A 20,024-nucleotide genomic window follows, 5' to 3' on the forward strand; every position below is an offset into this window, starting at 1 on the left:
TCTAATACTTCTCCATGTGAACCTTTTTCAAATAACAATTTTACAGTATTTATTAATACATCCGTGCGCCTATACCTAATATAGTACCTAATTAAGACTCTAAATATGCCTCAGCAAAAAAAAAAAAAAAAAAAAACACCATTTGAAAGCTAAACATGTACCTTTTTTTTAATTTTTTAGATGAGGATCACTAGATCCCAGAGATTTTAGTCTGCTTCAACGTTGGGTTACTCTTCCACCTATTTTATGGAATATTTCATTCGCCGTCGCCATTCTAAACAGATTCACGCCCTTATCTAAACCTGTTGGGAAAATTTAGAACCTGTCAATTCACTCTCTATCTTTGAAAGTTTGTTCACGCTAATATTAATAATATAGTTCTCAGATATTTCTTACCGAGGATATTATGTCACTACAATTCTGGTTGAAGGATATTTAATCTCAGCATCAAGGATTTGGTAGTTGAGTTAAAACGTATCGGTCATACAACCTAGCTAAGATTTTATAAGTATAGTCATATATTGGACATATAACATTCCTTAATCATTCACTGTTTTGTGATCATTACTATGGGACACGATCTTTGCTGAAAAGTTAATTTATTTGAAGTTTCTCTATTATAGCAAAACATTATTTTTGTGTAACCATTGTCAGCACCTGACAGAAAATGTGACTTCATGAAAGACTGATTGCCAAGCAAAATATAACAAAAATATTTATAAAATGATGCAGATTTAACTCCGTTTTGCCCATATTATGTGATTTATTTAATTTAAATGGTAAAGATCTATCGACCCCTTTGGTCAAATTCTGGGTCAAATTAGAATTTTAAGTCAAATACTGATCTCCGTAGTACTTTCTTGGTCAAGTTGACCAAATTTGACAAGTGGAGATAACTCTAAATTGCTGGTGTAAGAGGTGACCCAATGCATATTGTTTTTACCGTATATAAGACGAACCTGTACTTCAAAGTTTAAAAATGGAATGTAAGGTAAATCATACTCTGTGTATAAGTTTTCATTCACAAGTTACAAACCCCTTTGTAATTCAAATTGGTCTATCAGCCAAAATATAAAATTATCTCACAACCAACATGTTTATTTGAAATCCAACTGTATTGTACAGTAATGGAAGTATACTGATAATTGGCAACAGTAACTTATACAAATGCCACATTTCGTGAAAACATTTCCTCGTGATGTGCGTCGATGTTTCTGGTTGTTCTAGATAGAGAGGGAGCACTTTCCGTTAGTGTACTGGAATTAACGAGCTATAACTAACACATTGCATCCTTTGCAAGGTGAAACACATATACCATCCAAATGATTACACAAAATTGCGGAGTACGAGGTAAAACTGTGCATAACGAGCCGATGCCGTTGACGCGTTCAATGACTAGTGATATCAAATGCCAAGGTTCATATTTACCTTCCTCGATAGTAATTTGTTGAATTAAACAATTTGTGATCGCGTGCTTATCATTTTGCTCACGGTGTACCCTTGTGCCCTTGAGTCACTCAGTTTGTGCTCGCTTGCTCAACGCATCCACCGCATCGTGTGTTTTTCTCGGCATTTCCGTTTCAGTTGTTACGTCACCGATGCGAATAGCCTATTGTGTAACAACTGTTGTATAAATACCTAGGCCTATATATACTTTAACAAGTATACTTTTATGGACACCTAAGCTTACAAGCTAAAACGAAGGCTTCCGAAACGGCTCCTGAAAAAACAGGAGACGGTCCCCGAAAAACGGGTGCCTGAGGATCATTCCCAACATAACGATGACATCATATCATCTAGTCTCGTTACAACTCGTTTGCTTCAATATTTTTTTTCCATCTTGAAGGACCTTGGCCCCGATGCGCGGTATCTTCTAGATACATACAACACTCCCGATTAGCGTTTTCTGTTTAGTGCTGCTTGACCGTTATTGACGTAAGTCATTTGGGACAGTTCACGTCGGAAAGCAAACACTCTGGATATTAATTAGTGCATTGGCAAGTCTTGCAAATATTGCTGGTTTGGTACTATGACTTTATTTACAAACTGGAGCCCTATGATCCTAGCGTGTACGTGTAGACATTCCTTTCTGCAGTTTGTGTACCGTGTAATGTGGAACTTATGATAATTTAGTGGTGACTTTAGTGGTGACTATGCGTGTTCTTAAAACGGGGCACAAAAAAATCAATCAATCAATAAATAAATAAAAACCAAAGTCAAAAAGTTCAACACATGCAAGTTTAGTGTTTCCCTCCTAAATAGGTGAGCCTACTTACCGTGAGTTAGACCAGACCGATAAAGTGGGAATATATATCATCCATTGTGAATATGCATGTTATGAAAACGGGTAAAAACAAATCAATCAAAGAAGACACAAAGACACATATTGCATGTTTAACGGAGAAGAAAGGCCTGTTCTTTCTGGAGTATTTAGAGGCCTTAAAAAGAGCCCTTAACTTCGTCGCTCGTTGGTGGTTCGGTATGTCAGGCTGTCGACAATCTTACGAGAAATCCATGAAGTTTCGGTGAAAAGTTTCTGTACCACTCCATACATTGTTCGGGTTTGCTTTTTGGCGCTAGTCCAGACGTCCCAATCGGCCACAACGTTCTTGTGAGATTTTGAATATTTTAATCCACCAGACATTTTGACCCCTTAAAATCAGAGACATCAATTGCATTTCCAACAACATGAACGGATTTTATATATAAACGCATGCAGGCATGCCCAAACAAAATAAAAACGTTTCCAATAAGTATGATTGCTTTTTATCTTCAATATCTGTCATCTTGAAGGATCTTGGTTCCGACGAAACAGCCCCGCAAATCAGACAACATGTATATGTGTAATTAATTAATTAATTAAAATCTTTGCCATTAACGATCAAATCGTCGTTGACGACCTCGTGTGAAGAACGGGAGCCCGCTTTAAAAAAAAATAATAATAATTATAATAAATACATAAGTTTTGGGATTCGAAGTATGGGCGCTCTTGAAATGACGCCCGTGTTCGCCCCGTTTAGACTTCCGAAATGACGCTCAGTTTGGACTCGGAAATGACGCCCGCTTGGACCTTCGGGGGGGGGGGCTGGTGGGGGGGGGTGAAATGGCACTATATATACTACTTATGTGTAATGTTTGTATTTCGCTGGTAATTTTCTTACAGCTATTTCAGCTAACAGTCAACAAAAAAACAGTAACCGTCACAGCTGGGCGGAACCACTTCCTGATAAACCCATTCGCTACATCTAACATTAATAATGGTTTTTAACATGTACACAATATTTTGTTTTAATTCTCTTAATATCTGGATCAACGAACCCACACTCATTTGCATGTAATGTAGTACAAAAATAAATAATTATACAGGTGTAAATAATTGTTTAAATTCGTCACTTTTTGAACATTTAGCATAGTACAGTATAATGTTCGTTCCATGTATGTTGTATAATGCAATCATCTTCCTGTGTCACTATGAGATAATTTATGACTGAATGACATATTAACCAGTCTCACTTAATCCATTGATAATCCTTTTACTAATAAATATATGCAACGTTGTTTGTTTCGTCCCAGTAAGTGAGTAAATAACTTTGTTGTATGCTGCAAGAAAATTTGAAAAAGAATATTTGGTATATTATTATACGTCTTAGTGATAAGTCTCGTAAAGTCCAGTATCTCTATTACACATTAAGCAGAGTCAACCTTTATTCGTCTAACCGGAAATAGTCATTCGTATAATTTTCATCGACATATTATGTTACCATATTACATCTCTAGCGGGATGACTTATAGCACGCAATTAGGATGCTTATTCATTCGTGTTACGTAACTAGCTTGTCATTTACGGAAGGCGGTATACACACCTGTACTATAGTACCTGCTGAAATCATTATTAATGAACATAACAGTCTTACGAGGGCCCATTGTAGCCTAACGCTAGTCACAGTTAGTGAGGAACCTAATGTTATATTATAGAAAGTATTTGAAGTTGCCTACGTGATAAATCAATATTTGAGAAATTAGGTCGGGTTACCGTGTCAGAATGTTATAATACACGATTGTTCTGGTATATTCCTTATGATGACACGCTGGTCTCGGGTTAACGGCGGTTTACGTGAACTCGCGTGTAAGCTGTGCACATATTTTCGTGGATTCTCTGGAATGTTTTTTTTTTTCGCCAAATATGCAAAGGACTTCCAAGAATGGAGAAACTGGGTCGAGTTGTTACTCAGGTGTATCGAGAAAGATCTAGATGATTCTTGACATGGCGAATCGTATAAAAACCCGCCCAGATCGGAAAGTTTCTCAGTTTCTGTACGAATACAAGCGACGACACATATTATACCATTCTACTATATATCGTCAGTGCTCAACTCCCAGTAGTTTCTGAAGGATTGAGATATCGATACCAAGATTGATTCTACACTTCCATTCAGAAGTTTGAAGAGGACTTTGCTGTGAATACAGTTTTTCAGTCTTTATTTCGGAGAAGGTGAAGAATTTCTGTCTCCGTTGAGGAAGTTCGTTACGCTAGGAGTTGGTGGCTATAAAGCTGGTTTTGAACTGACTCTGGTAATATTTAGTCGGCGAGAAATTCGACTTGTGCTTCACTTGATTGTGGCTGGAAGTCCGTCTTCTATTTTGAAGCATCGCCGGAGAGAAGGTGACTGCTGTTTCTGGGATCGCGAAAAACTTCGTCGAGGACCAGTGAATTTCGCGGTACAGCGGACCAAGAATCGTCGTCATCAAGGTCGTGGCCGCTGAGGGATATCGCCGTTGGAAGAGACCGGCGAGTTTTAAAGTGTATCCTATCTTGTTAAGTTTGTGAGCAATTTTCTACATATTTGTAATTACCACTTGTTATTGTTTGTTCAAACTCCATTGTTCAATATAATTTACGTTCTCATTCAAATTCTCTAGACGCGTCAGTTTGTCTGTGTTCCTTACGGAAACGAACCCAGGCCTGTGTCTCGTTAAAAATTAGTTATCGAGACCTCTCGCATTCCAACGCAACAGTTAAACTAAAATAAGTAAAATAGGTCACACACATTACTCCGATATAACATTTGTCCTCTTCCTTCCATGGATGGAGAATGATAAAGCATCCATGGGCAGAGGTGAGCTGGCAAGGGCACAAACTTCAAGGATCAGTGAGATTCGTGGCTAACACACTACATTTTAACGACACTACAACAATTCGTTCACCAGGCATATTCCATACCACAAATCTCCTACTAAGGACAATTATTCATTTATTTTTGGTCACATTAAAAAAAGGAAGAATTTGCAATAACAGAATGACACTCAACTACAAGAACAGGACACTTTAAATGATAAAATAGAACAAAGGCTACTATTTCCTCAATGTCATGATTCTAAGTAAAAGAAGCACAATTTTTAAGCTATTTGTTCTGTTGCATTGTTACCGTGGTTGATTTAATCTCTCTCTGTTTTCTGAGTCTGTAAACCAATCAATGGCAATGTAACGATGGGTAAAAATAGCTGAAAAAGAACAGTGACACCCACTTTCAAGCTTACAATGTAAACATTTTCCTTTCAATCTCTAAGACCAATTTTGGAAGTGCGCCTTCACTCAACGTCCACCGTTCTCCAACGACTGTTTTTACGTTTGTTCTGATCGGCTACACAGGTTTGGCTTTCTGCATTAGTATACGTTTCTTCCTGTCAGTAGCATTCGTGAAATTAACACTACAACAATAATGTACGCAGGTGTTGATATGCAGCTGCATCATAACAGGCGTATCAACCAATCTTGCTTTTAAGGTAAGTAAAATTATTGTACTGCAAATTATGTACACGAATTCTGAATGGTTTGGCCTAGACCCAGTAGTAACAGGTTTGTTCAATTTCTGCCAAGATAGGTCATTGCCACCGGCCGCAAAACATGGATGTAGGCTAATGTGTTACAGATATAAATGTGTTTAGAATAATGATTAAATCAACACTAGTCTGTCATATAGAGACCGAGGTACATATCAGTGAGCAATGCGATATTACGAGAGCCGAGTTAGCCCTGGTGGTGATGATAGCTTCGGTCGTGCGGTCACACTGAGAGTGATAGCGGTACAATGGATTATGGATAATGCCGCTCCCCTTTACCAAAGGCATTACGTAGGGCAATTATGAAGCTGCACATTACTACTTAAAAGACGACAAAGAATGAGCTTACAACATACATTTACGAGACAATATCATATGCATAAATTTCTTTTACAGTTATAACACAAAATATTATAATAAAATCTAGCATCTGACTAGAGTTTACGTGGGGTAGCTTGTAAGCGGTTCATACGGGTGTGTCGGTTTTATTACTGAGTATGTGTCGGGGAGTGAAAATTCGTTCTTGCGTTACTGTATGTAGGCTAAGGCTTGATTGACCACGCTAATGTTAAGGTGATGATCGATGAGTGTATAGAGTAGGGAACGAGAAACGGGGAAACCAATGTGAACTGTTAAACTATCATGTAATATCCACAGAGTAATTTCTAACTTATCTCTTACCATGTCATTATGGCTGGAACAATGGTAAGATCTCCATAAGTTTTTCAAGAGGTACTATGTGCAAGATGCATGGTGCAACTGTAGTGGTCAAAATCTTAAATTCCCAACGGAGGCAGATATACCTTGTTTTGCCCCCCCCCCCTAAAAAAACCCATACCGTTTTTTACCACAGCAGCCACCCATAGGGAGAATATGTATATTGGTCGCCTTATAGGTATGTATATTTCTTCTTTCATTAAGGTTGTTATGGGTAAATATACTTCCTCACAAAGGGAAATATAAGAGTTATTGCATTCACATAATTTTCCTTGGTAGGTAGGGATTAAATATGCACGCTGGAGTAAAATATAAACTATACGCTGTCTTAATAATTCCATATCCAGAACAAGTTAGACGGAGAGACAGAGGGTTGGGGAGATATCTTTTCGAAAACTACCACAGAAATACTATGGATACATGAGTATTCAACAAAATTAGGAAACTGTGTTCTGAAAATAGACATTGATGATGTATAAAAGATAAGACGGCAAAAGAAACAACACTCTCAGACACAATAGTCAGGCGGACGGTAACAAGTTTTATATTTACCAACTATCATAACTGCCAAAACAAAAGGGTTAACCTGGTATGGAGCGAAGGCGTAAACCAATTTAAACTGAAAAGTTTAAAAATGAAAAGCGAACATTTAGTGGTGAGAAATGGGAAAACCTATTCGAAACACATTCTCTTTTCATGAAGATAAGCATCTACAAAATGTTTTGGAATCAAAACTACTATAATTAACATGATTTATATTGCAAAATAAGCACCTTGTGTTCGTTTGGCTAAAATGGGAGATCCTAAAAATTGCTTATTGCAGTTACCTAAACCTGTACGTTTGTTCATGGCATCAGAAAATTTCTTTATAGTGTAACACATATAATAAGCACTCCTGCCTTGGCAGCAGACTAAAAAATGCATATTTTACTACATATTTTGACGTACAGATAAAGGAAAATTATACTTAAATATTTGCCCAGGCAAAGACTCAACTTAAAATGGAAATATATCCCCATACTACTATTTCCATTGTGATTACCTTAAAAGGGTTAATCAACCTATGTATATGTCCACTTTAGGCAGAAAAATAACACAGTCAAAGGCACATAATCCTCTTACAAAGTTTTAGGGAAAGACGATGTGGACATAAAAGTACATTCAAATATGTGTATATAACAAGGTGACTTTGTGAAAAAGTATATGTATAGTTATGTTAGAAGTAAGTCTGTTTAGGCCTCAAAATATAGCACGCTATAATTACTAGAAGTTTTAAAATGTTCTTTCCTGGAGGTCTTTACTCTCCAAATTGTTAGACATTTTTAATGAACTCACAAGATGACTGAATGTCCCAGTGAGGTAAATCTCCTTCAGTGTGTTAATACAAATAGTTGTTGGATCTCTTTGAAGATCTCTGAACAATTGGTCATTGTAGGAGTGTTACTGATGTATAAACAGACATGTATACACATTGGATATCACACAGTCCTTTTACACAGGTTGTGGAGAAATCTAGTTCTGATGCATATATTTGTGTTCATGAAGCAACTACAGTAGGATATGATATACCCACAATTAAGTCCTTCTGTCACTATAATCTAAAAGGGAAATATACCTTAATATATATATACTTCCCTTAGGGATAACACTTGTTACTCTCCCTTAAATATGACACACATTTTTTTGTAAGCAAGGTGACGTTATCATGCAGACAGCCACATGTACTATGACTATTTATAAGTAAACTTTGTATTAAAGAAATCACTTAAAGTATTAAGATATAATATACCCACAAATAGGTCCTTCTTCTCACTATGATCCATAAAGGGAGATATACCTGTATATTACTTGTGTAAACAAGAGATATGTAAATTCATTGGATAGAACAGAATCATATTACACAAGTTATGGAGGAATCTTATCAAACAGCATCTCCTTAAAAACACAGTTCTGATGCATATATTTGTGTTTGTGAAGCAACTATTGTACAGTAGGACATGATATACCCACAATTAAGTGCATTGTAAAACCCATATGTGTTGTGCTGTACAGGCCTAACACTGATCCTTGAAGTTAACCATACATGCACACTTTTTAGTGGACTATGGTGATAATACTGTACACATATCTGCCTCCACTAATCTTAAAGGTGTCAATCATTTACCCTGCCATATACTCATGGTGGACTGTACATCAAAATATATCTCTTTAAAACATAGTTCAGATGCATATCGTTGTGTTCATGATGCAAATACAGAAAGATATGACATTCCCATGTCACACTGTCACTATGATCCTTACAAGGTAATTTACCTGTATTTGTTTGCCCTTAGGGATAATAAATGTTACCCTTTTAAAAGGAAATGACAAACCTTACCGTTCAAGAAAGGTGATGTTATGATGCAAATAGCATGTACTGATAATACTGACAAACGTTTCATTTCTCCAAAATAAACATATGAAGCCAAGAGGAAACATATTCCTACAAGTCTTGTTAGTCCTCCCATTTATGTGGTACTTAGGGGAGAATATACCTGTTTATATTCTCTATGAGAGAATAATATGTAAGAACTGTCACACTCCTATATGTATCAGATCAGAGAAAATTCCAGAAAAAAAAATGTACAAGGCTTGGTTTTGTGGGTACAATGTATGACTAACACTACAGTTTGTTACAATACAAGGTATACTGGTTGCAGTACAGACTGTGTAATGTAACAAACATTTGTTATAACGCAATGATATTAAACTACTATACTGTGTTGGGACTACATATATTGTTGATAAATCATTTAAAATGGATGCATGTATATTGCATTGTTAAAAAAAACTCCCTTATATCAGAGGTTGATTTAAAGATGGTCACACTAAGAATATCATTATATATACATGAGTGGTATTACTTAAGAGATGAGTACTGTGACGTCATTAGTGATAGTAATAATATAATGTAAATGCTACAATTTAACAGTAATCGTGAGATGATGTAATCGACATCTTTAATTAGTCACATTCCACTATATATGTCAGTGTTAAGCTAGACTGAAAACAATAATTAAATAGAGAAACCTTTCCAAGTTTAAAAAAGTAAATACATATGTACTGCCATTTAGTATGTACCGTGATAATTTCTCTCCTTTCCGTCTGTGAACGGAGGTGGTAGAAATAAGGAGTATCCTGCTGTTTGTTTACTTCCTTGAACGTTTATCTGTAGCCTTCTGTTATGTTGTAAGAATGTATCTTCATATATATTAGTTATTATTGTAAGTACTAGTAAATATATATGTATATATGTAATACCTTAACAATTATCATATGATATTGCTAAACCAATGTGTATCTTTTTTAATAGGCTTCTAACGTTCAAATTATTATATAGGTGTGCTCATAATCTGTAGCCATCAGTAGCACAGGCATTGAGTCAGTACAGAGGTCAACCATAGAGCTCCTTGTGACAGCGTCCAGTCTTAACGTAAATACACCGTCAATGCGTTACGTGAGTACGTATTTTTAGAAGTCTATTATTACATAATCCCTCCCGGTAACCTAATTGTGAGCAAGTTAATAAACTTACAACTGTTTACCTTTAATCATTATTGACATGTGTTTGTAAACGAAGAATACAATCAAGCCTCACCATAAAAATCCAAACAATATCAAAATAATAACAAAAACTATTCAATATTATCCCTGCTTCCCTCCCTCTAGTTGTCTATGTCTTTAATAGAATGAGTCAATATTAACTATCACCAACCACAACTATACAAAACATAACAAACGACACCACGACTCCACCATCCCTCACCATGCCCTCATCAATCATCGCCCCTAAAACATGTATAATTACAAGTACTAGAATGTCCCTTAGCTACTATCAAGTTATGAAATTCAATAAAAAGCTATATATTACATACCTCCCCCTTATAAAAAAAATGTTTGAAAACAAAGAATACAAACAAACATAATGGATGAAATTACCTTGAAAATAAATAACACTTGACTTGTTTCTATTCTGAATTGTAGGGAAAAAGATTTGAAGAACATTAGGTGAAGTTCAATAAAGAAATAAATAACAACATTTGTTGTAAACAAGGAATACAGTTTAACCTTGTGTCACATAAATAATTACTCTAAAATAAGTTACTAAGAAAAAAACATTGACGAAATTGGATAACAATTTAATTAACAATGACAGAACAGTCATTAAGTAAGTAATCAGATGGTAGAGTAAATAGAGACCAAATGAGACAGAAAACATACATTTTAACAATAACATATCAAGAAAAATTAGATTTTTATAAGATAGGAGGCCCTAAATTAAACTTAAAATCAATATATATATATATATATATATATATATATATATATATATATATATATATATATATATATATATATATATATGTATATGTATATATATATATATATTTATATATATATATATATATATATATATATATATATATATATATATATATATATATATATATATATATATATATATATATATATATATATATATATATATATATTTATATATATATAATTGGAACAAGTAGGATATAAATTTGACCAACATTTGAGGTATCAATAATGCAATCAGTGTTAAAACAAACAGTTTTCCTAACTTCAACCCGAAGGGAAATAGCAACAACTTTGATAATTTAGATTAACAGAAAAATTTAGTGAAACCAACAAAAACAAATGTATATATGCTGAAGCACAAGATGTTCATCGTTTTATCAGTAGGACTATATAAATTAACTGATAATTATCGCATACTAATGAAAAAGCAAAAAAAGACACTGTGATATACCTTTTACAGATTGTAATTGTCTCCAATAATTCATATGGCACCCTTCTCAACTATACTACCCTAAGCTTTCTCAAGTCCTCCCACCCCACAACTATGCCGGACCACATACCCAATTTCTTTAATCTATGTTTATAACACTTGATGTATCTTGTTAACAACACCCTTCACCTGAACTCTTCCCCCTCCCCAACACCCACACACACATACGCACAGATGTTTCCTCTCATACATGTATCGTCCCTTTCTGCAGATCAACAATCAGTCTTCACCTCCTCATTCCAACAAATTGATGTATATATAGTATTAACCCGCGCAACATTACAGTTAATCCTAACACAGTAGAAACTAGTACAACATTAACAGTGTATGTAATTAACACTCAAAAATACATATATACATCTGTCTATAGAATAATCTTTAAGATTAACTGTAGATCCTTTCTAACATTTAGGTTTCTCATTACACCTACCAAACCACCTCACCCCGCCACAACCCCAACCCGCCTTCCGAAATCCACCTTCTGTTATCTGCATATATCGTACATTGTGTTGTCTCCATATTCCTATTTGCAAAAGGTAACCTTAATTCATACATACACAATACTGTATACAGTTCCTACTCAGACAGTACAAAGTTTTTCAGGAGAGTTTTACTTTCTAAAGATGTACAATAACCTTTTACTGTTACTGACGCATTCGATAGTTTTAAATTTTCTCCTGTTCATTATCTGTCAATCAAATACTTGAACAATACAATGAAAAGAAGTTGTATTCAATAAGAGAGTCTCTCTTGTCCCAAATGAAAATAAATTGTACTCATTGAAAGAGACGCGAGTCTTTTAAAAAATAAAAAAAACAGCTGGAATAAACTGAAAAACAAGTACCTGGAGGTTGCTATGAATACATTTTGTCTCTATCTGGTTTGAATTTGCTGTTCAGAAATGTTTGTTTGAAAAACATTTGTTATTTTTTTCATTATACCTATACCCGTTTTGGAAAATAATAGTAATAGGAGAAAGAAAAAAGAGAACGATAAAGCAATGTAATGAATAAAAGGTAACAAAAGGGAAACAATTTTAATACGAATATAAAGTGAAAAGACAAATTAGAGCATATTATGAATGTATGAAATATTCGACAGTTTAATTATGATATATTTTGATTAATTTATTTCTTATTTTGTCTTATGCACTTAATATGGGTAATATTGACATATTGTACTCTTTAAGAAATAGGGACCCCCTTACACAAAAAAAAAAGCTAAGGACGTTTTAACACTATCTGTGATAAAACTGTGAATGGAGTTATCACCAACAGACATCACATTCTCTATGTGTATGTGTTTACCGCAACATATTGTTATTTAAGTGAAAGTGGTGAATAAAATTGTGATATTTTATAGGTATCACATGGGGCATAGGCAGGGTGGTATTAATATGTGGAAAAGGAATTGTTTAAAACACCTTCACTACCGTATTTATCTTAAAATAACTGAAAAAGTTGATTGCAAAAAGTCTGTATAACTTTCTTGCCAAGCACCATCTCCCCTCTGAGAGTCCGTGAGGTTTCCGCCCTGGATAATATACATCAATGACATTATTAGAATGACTGGAAAATATCACTATGCCACTAGGTCATAAACACATAAATTACTGCTGGTGCATTGATCTGATAAAGACTTTGACACAATTGATCATTGTTTATTACTTAACAAACTTGAGCATCACGTAATTCGGGGAATTGTTCATCACTGGCTAACTTGTTATTTGTCCAACAGAGACCTATATGTCCAAATCAGCGATTTTATGTCAGTATTTTTTTAATGTAGTCAATATATGATAAAAGTAAACTTTTGAAATATTTATTGATCTGAAAAGGGTTTTGACACAATTGACCATTGTTTATTTCTTAAGAAACTTGTTTAAACATTGTGTACTTAGGGTAATTATTCATAACTGGCTTGCTTAAATAATGATCTGGACATTACAATAAATGGGGTTAATATAAAAAGAGTGTATGTGACAAAGTTTCGTGGTGTACTTTTAGATCATAAACTGAACTGAAAACAGATTGAGAATAAATCAAACAATCTCTCTTAAAGTATTGGAATTTTACATAAAGCGAACCAGGTTTCAAAGAGCGATGTACTTGATATGCTATCATTCTCAATTTTCCTTTCATACCTCAACTAGAGTGCTGAAAAAAATGGGGAAATACAAGTCCAATCTTTCCCTTAAGATATGATGATGATGACGACGATGGAGACGACGATGACGATGATAACGATGATGCCGATTATGACGAAGATGGCGATGGTGACGATGACGACGATGACGGTGCTACGGTGATGAGAATGATAATAATGCCTATGGTGCTGATCGTGGGTTCATATGGTGATATTGTTGATGATGATGGAGGGGATTTCCCCTCTCCTATTCTTTATCCACCAAATAACTGATGTTGTTAGGTGTCGAACAGCAATTAAAGTGGCGTCCTGATATGTATTTTTAAATTGTTAACGATCTCGTTACCGGACAGCAAACATTGTCCAACTTAAGTTGATATGTAGTATATCACCAGGAATAATTACCTAAAAAAGGGCTTCATTAATTGACACTAATCGAATCAAGAAGCTAAGACACCGTGCTGCTGGTACATTGTGTAGTAAGGAATGAAGAGAAACTGTATGCTGCCTCCTTATTAACCGATACACTGTTTGTTCAGCTTAATATCAAAGGACGTGAAAGGAACAGTATTTTTTTTCTCATTATCCCTACATAACGTGTTGATTGATGCAAAATTCCTACATGTTGACAAGCAGAAAATGGCTGAAAAACCAATTTAGATTTATTGACCTTTGAACTCTGACCCTAACATATAACGCCGTCAATTACGAAGGCACGAGTTTACATGGTCAGGCACATACCCATTAAGTTTGAACTTGATCAAACTTACCGTCCAGGATGTGTTTGCGACACAGTTGTTTTGCTATCTCACACAGACACGCACGCCCGCACGCCACTCACACACGTCTTCACTTGCCTGATGTGGGGTAAAATACAATATATCATCTCCATATACTTTACATGTAGGCGGATTAGAAATAAAGCCTAGACCATGTACAGTAAATCAAATGGCTACAACATGGTCCAGAAGTGAGGGCACTTTAATATGTTAAACTTAAATGGGGCTTTGTCAGTTTTGAATACATATTTCAAGTAATCCGTGTACGAGTTGGTGAAATTACATTCCAAACGCACATAAAATGATCAAAGGAACATTGTACACAATCTATGTTTGCTTTATGATACAAACGGATATTCAATTGACGCACTACGGATATTCAATTGACGCATAAGATATTTTAGTGTCGGGATGCAACCACACAGATAATAAACATATTACTGTGATATTGTTATGTTGGTATCACATTTAGTTTTTGAGAAAAACACTGAGACGTATCTCCTTGCACCTTATCTCAATCTTCAACTAATAAATATTATATTCATACGTCACTTGTATGAATAACTCAATTTTAAGTGTTGCCATCTTCATTAAAACTGTTTACTAGTAACTGTTTATTGTGTATACCTTCGTACCTAAATTTATGGAATTTTGATCTGATCAAAACATAGATGATAACATTGACTGCCGTTGTGTCTATATCATCATTTTCGTTTGTTGTTATTTCATACCTACCCTAATCCTGCTTGTTTTCATTTATTTTATTCGTTTTCTGGATGCCTTATGGATTTAGCGAAGTGTTCTACGAACTGTTTCCCGTCTGACCGTTGCAAGCTGACATATGGACGTTCTGTACTCTTCACGGTAATTATCTCTCATTAATAATTTTGTTAAGAATTCTTGATGAAATCTACTGAATGGAAGTTAATTTGAAAACACTGCTGGTCATTCCAAACAAAATATTATACCGAATAATATTTTGCGATCAACCAACCTATATTATGGCGGAAACAACTTAAACATGTTTGTGTTCACTGATCGTTCTTTCATTTTAAGGACTAATAGTTTATATAGCGATAAAACAAAAATCGTGACAAGTATACTAGTTCTTTTAAAGTTGTGAAAAGAACATGGAGGGAATTTGCGTATTAAAGTCCTAACTTCAGCACGGACCACAAACATATTTTTTGCTATGTGTGGTGTAGATGTACTTACCTTCTATCTACAAGTAATGATCTTACTTCGCATCCAAAGCCAAATATAACACTACACAATAATATTCAATTTGTTTGCAATGTTGTGCGACAGGGAGAAAAACGTTTTATTATTCAAAACATTAATACTTTTCAAATGCCTGATTGAAAGTTCCTAGAGGCGTCGTCTTTGAATTACTCTGCTTTGCCCTGGACAACTGCTCCCTCTCATGTATCACAGGGTGTCCTTCCTGTGGTCTTTGACCTCTCCGTTTCTCCGCATCGGCGTCAAGACTTTGCTTTTCGAATGTGTGGGTCATATCGTTCTTCACCTCCTCCCTCCCCCGCATATAATGGTAGCATCATTGCTGAGGTTAGCGACGAGAGCATCTTGTAGAGAGACCCCGACGACAACACCAACACTGGCAGACCCGTAGCGGAGATCCCCGTGTCGACAGTAGCCTACGCGCGCTGGTTTCCATGTGAGCACTTGTGTAAGCCAAGGTATGACAAATTCGCAAAGTGCTGTTCCAGGGCCGGGTTTTGGGGCCTCGCTACATCATACCGGCTTTTGAGGAAGCCATTGGATCAACCGTCAACCTCTGACGCTGTCGGGACCGACATGGATCGTAGCCCGGTTGAGTAGTCCTCCGTTCGTTACCAGGTCCGAATCCTTTTTCAGGACCGTGCATATATTCAGAGGGCCATCCTCTTCAAGAAGGCGGATATGCGCGTCCTCCTTTCCTGAGTCCTCGTCAAGAAAACACTTCTCGTGTCCCGTCACGTTCCAACAAAGGTTCCTCCCGTAACCACTTGTCGGAACGGCGTGAAGACTCTTCGGTGGTTTCTTTCCTCACGATCTTAACAGAGTTGGTCAATGCCCTTCGGCACGGTCCTTAGGTGACCTATGCTCGTCCGCAGGTAATGTATCATCCACTACTTGAACCGAGGCCTTGCTACAGCACCAGCTGCTTCTTATGTAATCCTGAAATTGATTTCTTTCCCTCGGACTGTTTCTCGAACACGGGTATTCTTCATTTTTGCAGAAATAGCACAGCGTCGTCTCCTCCCGGATTCCCCTACTGACGGCACAGTTACAAGTGAGTTTAGCCTCTCAAACGGTGAACGCCTTGCCTCTCATGGCCCAGACGTCGAATTGTTCTTTTCGGAGGAGGACTACGAACGTTTGGTCCGTACAATCTATGTGACATTTGTCGTCGCGCATCCTCCAGTTGTAGCACATCCCACCAGATGCTGTGTGCTCGGAGTTCGGTCTCCGGAAGACGAGGCACAACCTAAGTCTCCGCCTTTCAGCCTAATCAGCGTACCCACGTGGCTTCGACAGGCTGATTCGAGTAAGCCAGGAAAAATACGACAACCGTATCCGCTCTCCTCCAGTGCCCCCAAGTGCTTTTAAAGCCTAATCTTACGGGAACAGGCTCGAAAAACTTATGCGAGGGAAGGTTGCTGCGCCGAGTTGTCTTAAGATTCCCTCCATGGCCCACTAATCAGGACCTCGTGTCCAAGCCCAATTCAAGAAGCGTTCCTCCCGTCACCACTCGTCGGAACGGCCTGAGGACCGTTCGGTGGTTTTTCTCATCGCCCCCTTGAAGTCGTTTTTGTTCGTCACGCCCATATAGGGACTCTGCTCATCATCAGGAAACGTCTCATCTACTTGTTGAACCAAAGTTGCATCACCAAGGCCTTTAAACAGAACCGGTTGTTAACAATCCGGAAATTGATGCCTTTCCTTAGGGTTTTTACTCGAACACGGGTATTGTTTACTTTTGCAGAAATAGCACAGCGTCGTCTCCTCTCGGATTCCCCTAGTGACGTTACAGTGAAAAATTGGTTGGCATCTCAAACGGTGACCGTCTTGACTATCATGGCCCAGACGTCGAATCGCTTGGTGATGTCATTTTGCAGTAGGACTCTGAACGTTTGGTTAGTGAATAACATGTGACATTTGACGTCGCGGATCCTCCAGTTGTAGCACAGCCCACCAGATGCTGTTTGCTCGGAGTTCGGTCTCCGGAAGACGAGGTACAACCTAAGTCTCCGCCTTCGATAAAGTACACGAAGAGGTTTGGTACCTGTTTTCCGCTTACGGACCGAGCCTAATCAGCGTATCCACGTGGCTTCGACAGGCTGATACGAGTAAGCCAGGAAAAATACGACAACCGTATCCGCTCTCCTCCAGTGCCCCCAAGTGCTTTTAAAGCCTAATCTTACGGGAACAGGCTCGAAAAACTTATTCGAGGGAAGGTTGCTGCGCCGAGTTGTCTTTAGATTCCCTCCATGGCCCACTAATCAGGACCTCGTGTCCAAGCCCAATTCAAGAAGCGTTCCTCCCGTCACCACTCGTCGGAACGGCCTGAGGACCGTTCGGTGGTTTTTCTCATCGCCCCCTTGAAGTCGTTTTTGTTCGTCACGCCCATATAGGGACTCTGCTCATCATCAGGAAACGTCTCATCTACTTGTTGAACCAAAGTTGCATCACCAAGGCCTTTAAACAGAACCGGTTGTTAACAATCCGGAAATTGATGCCTTTCCTTAGGGTTTTTACTCGAACACGGGTATTGTTTACTTTTGCAGAAATAGCACAGCGTCGTCTCCTCTCGGATTCCCCTAGTGACGTTACAGTGAAAATTTGGTTGGCATCTCAAATGGTGACCGTCTTGACTATCATGGCCCAGACGTCGAATCGCTTGGTGATGTCATTTTGCAGTAGGACTCTGAACGTTTGGTTAGTGAATAACATGTGACATTTGACGTCGCGGATCCTCCAGTTGTAGCACAGCCCACCAGATGCTGTTTGCTCGGAGTTCGGTCTCCGGAAGACGAGGTACAACCTAAGTCTCCGCCTTCGATAAAGTACACGAAGAGGTTTGGTACCTGTTTTCCGCTTACGGACCGAGCCTAATCAGCGTATCCACGTGGCTTCGACAGGCTGATACGAGTAAGCCAGGAAAAATACGACAACCGTATCCGCTCTCCTCCAGTGCCCCCAAGTGCTTTTAAAGCCTAATCTTACGGGAACAGGCTCGAAAAACTTATTCGAGGGAAGGTTGCTGCGCCGAGTTGTCTTTAGATTCCCTCCATGGCCCACTAATCAGGACCTCGTGTCCAAGCCCAATTCAAGAAGCGTTCCTCCCGTCACCACTCGTCGGAACGGCCTGAGGACCGTTCGGTGGTTTTTCTCATCGCCCCCTTGAAGTCGTTTTTGTTCGTCACGCCCATATAGGGACTCTGCTCATCATCAGGAAACGTCTCATCTACTTGTTGAACCAAAGTTGCATCACCAAGGCCTTTAAACAGAACCGGTTGTTAACAATTCGGAAATTGATGCCTTTCCTTAGGGTTTTTACTCGAACACGGGTATTGTTTACTTTTGCAGAAATAGCACAGCGTCGTCTCCTCTCGGATTCCCCTAGTGACGTTACAGTGAAAAATTGGTTGGCATCTCAAACGGTGACCGTCTTGACTATCATGGCCCAGACGTCGAATCGCTTGATGATGTCATTTCGCAGTAGGACTCTGAACGTTTGGTTAGTGAATAACATGTGACATTTGACGTCGCGGATCCTCCAGTTGTAGCACAGCCCACCAGATGCTGTTTGCTCGGAGTTCGGTCTCCGGAAGACGAGGTATAACCTAAGTCTCCGCCTTCGATAAAGTAGACGAAGAGGTTTGGTACCTGTATTTCAGCTTTACGGACCGAGCCTAATCAGCGTATCCACGTGGCTTCGACAGGCTGATACGAGTAAGCCAGGAAAAATACAACAACCGTATCTGCTCCCCTCCAGTGCCAAAAGAGGTAATCTTAACGCCTAATCTTACGGGAACACGCTTAAGAAAACTTATGCGAGGGAAGTTTGCTGCGCCGAATTATCGTTTGGTACCCTCCTTGGCAAACTAATCTGGACCTCATGAGTTTCGATCGTGGGGCCCGCTTTTGCCTAAAGATTTCGTCACTTCAGCTCCTTATCTCGGTGAGGCTACAGGGAGACCCACAGGCCTGTATCCTCTATGGTCAACCTATGCAACGGGCACTGTTAATTGTTGGCCTCCCTTCGAGAAGCCAGTTTGTTCGTGTGGTTCTTTGTATGGTTTCCCTGCGTAGGCGAACCGTCTTCCCGCTTTGGATATTTATGGACTTTGCTGTCGGTGCAATCATGCTTTTCCACCTCCCACCGTGTAATAACGTTTTAATGTTGTTCTTTCAGACCGACACAAGCATTTTTCATACGCAAGGTTATATTACATGCCCACTAAAATGTCTGGCTCCGATCGTTCTTCACTTCCACCCCCACCCCCTCCCCACCATCAAATAATAGAACCATTGCTGAGGTTAGCGACGGGATCAGCTTATAGAGAGACTCCGACGACGCCAGCAACGCTGGCAGACGCGTAGCGGAGTTCCCCGTGTCGATAGTAGCCTACGCGCGCTTGATTCTCGGAGCCTCATGTGTCAACCCAAGTGTGACCAACTTC

General features: G+C 38.1%; 1 protein-coding gene and 1 long non-coding RNA gene across 3 annotated transcripts in view; one reads left to right on the plus strand and one right to left on the minus strand.

Moving 5' to 3' along the window:
- LOC139982313 (uncharacterized) overlaps positions 1-20,024 on the minus strand; it is a 156,335-nt gene that overhangs the window by 54,743 nt on the left and 81,568 nt on the right. The gene's annotated exons all lie outside the window — the stretch shown is intronic.
- On the plus strand, positions 5,702-14,720 carry LOC139982112 (uncharacterized). Of its 2 annotated transcripts, none has more exons than XR_011797989.1 (3): positions 5,702-5,784; positions 9,938-10,058; positions 13,566-14,720. It is a non-coding gene; the product is annotated as an uncharacterized lncRNA (long non-coding RNA). The 2 variants fall into 2 exon arrangements; XR_011797988.1 differs by having other exon boundaries at positions 9,938-10,054.

Source organism: Apostichopus japonicus, chromosome 16 (genome assembly GCF_037975245.1).
Source record: "Apostichopus japonicus isolate 1M-3 chromosome 16, ASM3797524v1, whole genome shotgun sequence".
NCBI lineage: Eukaryota > Metazoa > Echinodermata > Holothuroidea > Aspidochirotida > Stichopodidae > Apostichopus > Apostichopus japonicus.